Source organism: Mauremys mutica, chromosome 16 (assembly GCF_020497125.1).
Source record: "Mauremys mutica isolate MM-2020 ecotype Southern chromosome 16, ASM2049712v1, whole genome shotgun sequence".
Classification (NCBI taxonomy): domain Eukaryota; kingdom Metazoa; phylum Chordata; order Testudines; family Geoemydidae; genus Mauremys; species Mauremys mutica.
In genome coordinates, this window is record NC_059087.1 from 20,130,174 (window position 1) to 20,132,054 (window position 1,881).

Sequence of the window (1,881 nt, forward strand, 5' to 3'; positions counted from 1 at the left end):
TCTGAAAATTGTTCGGTATTGTTATTGTTGAATTGTCTTTACACACACACACACACACACACACACTATTGTTTGCAAAATCTTTGCTAGTAGACAGTGTAAGCGACATTTACATACTATTGTATGCAATAGTACACAGACACTGGGGCAAAATCATAATCTTTCAAAAGTGCCAGCAGAGCTTTAATTTTATTATTTGTTATTTGTATTGCAGTAGTGTCTCTGGGCCCTGGTGAATGATCAAACTATCGTATTAGGCACCACATGGATGTAACATGCACCATGGACTTGACCTTAGGTTTTAAAATCACACCAGAAACACCGTCACATAACTAAACTGCATGAAATTCAATGTCTCTACTTCAGAAGGGTGAAGGGTGGAACTGCTGATGGGAATTAAAGCTGTGCTGCTAGGGAATTTAGGTGTTTCAAACCTGAGAGCTGAAAGAACAGACAAACTGAGACACGGAAACCTGGTGCATCATTGAGTTTAACAATCTTTCACTTCAGCATGCAACAGAAAGTGAGATTTTAAAGTGGCTGGTGGTCCATAAAGTGCTGCTAAAGAGATATCCGGGATCATGGGAGAGGAAGAGGCTGTAGGGAGGAGGCTCCAAAATGTCCAGTAACCTTACAACAGTTCGACAAAATAATTTTAAATAGATGTGTTAAAAAGAGTAAAGAAAAATTAGAGTTTCTAACTATTGTCCCTCCTGATTACTTCTATCCACGGCCCTGACTATGTAGTTGAAAGAGTATTTGGCACATGGAAGCAGAATAGCTGTATAGTAATACACAAACAAACCAATCTACATTATATATGTCAGGGGTTCTCAAACTGGGGGTCAGGAACCCTCAGGGGGTCGTGTGGTTATTATGTGGGGGGTTGTGAGCTGTCAGCCTCCACCCCAAGCCCCACTTTGCCTCCAACATTTATAATGGTGTTAAATATATTTTTAAAAGTGTGTTTAATTTATATGGGGGGTCGCACACAGAGGCTTGCTGTGTGAAAGGGGTCACCAGTACAAAAGTTTGAGAATCGCTGATATATGTGCACAAACACACTACAGACAAGTGTGACTTCATGATTTCAGCTATAGAAGATGCAAATTAACATGGCACACATTAAATGGATTAAAAACTGGCTAACTGACAGGTCTCAAAATGTAACCCTAAATGGAGAATTGTCATCCAGTGGGGTTCCATAGGGATTGGTTCTTGACCCTATGCTGTTTAACATATTTATCAATGACCTCAAAGAACACATAAAATAATCACTGATAACATTTGCAGATGACACAAAAATTAGGGGAGTGGTAAATAATGAAGAGGACAGGTCCCTGATTCAGAGAAATCTGGGTTGCTTGGTAAACTGGACACAAGCAAACAATGTGTTTTAATATGGCTAAATATAAATGTATACATCTAGGAACAAAGACCATAGGTCATACTTACAGGATGCCCCTATCTTGGGAAGCAGTGACTCTGAAAAAGATTTGGGTGTTGTGGTGGACAATCAGCTGAACATAAGCTCCAGTGTGACACTGTGGCTAATACTATCCTATGATGCATAAACAGGGGAATCTCAAATATGAGTAGAGAGGTTATTTTACCTGTGAATTTGCCACTGGTGTGACCGCTCCTAGACTACTGTGTCCAGTTCTGATGCCCACAATTCAAGAGGATGTTGATAAATTGGAGAGGGGTCAGAGAAGAGCCATGAGAATGATGAAAGGATTAGAAAACCTGCCTTATAGTGAGACTCAAGGATCTGTCTATTTAGCCAAACAAAGAGAAGGCAAAGGGATGACTTGATTACAGTCTGTAAGCACCTACGTGGGGAATAAATATTTAATAATGGGCTCTTCAATCTAGCAGAAA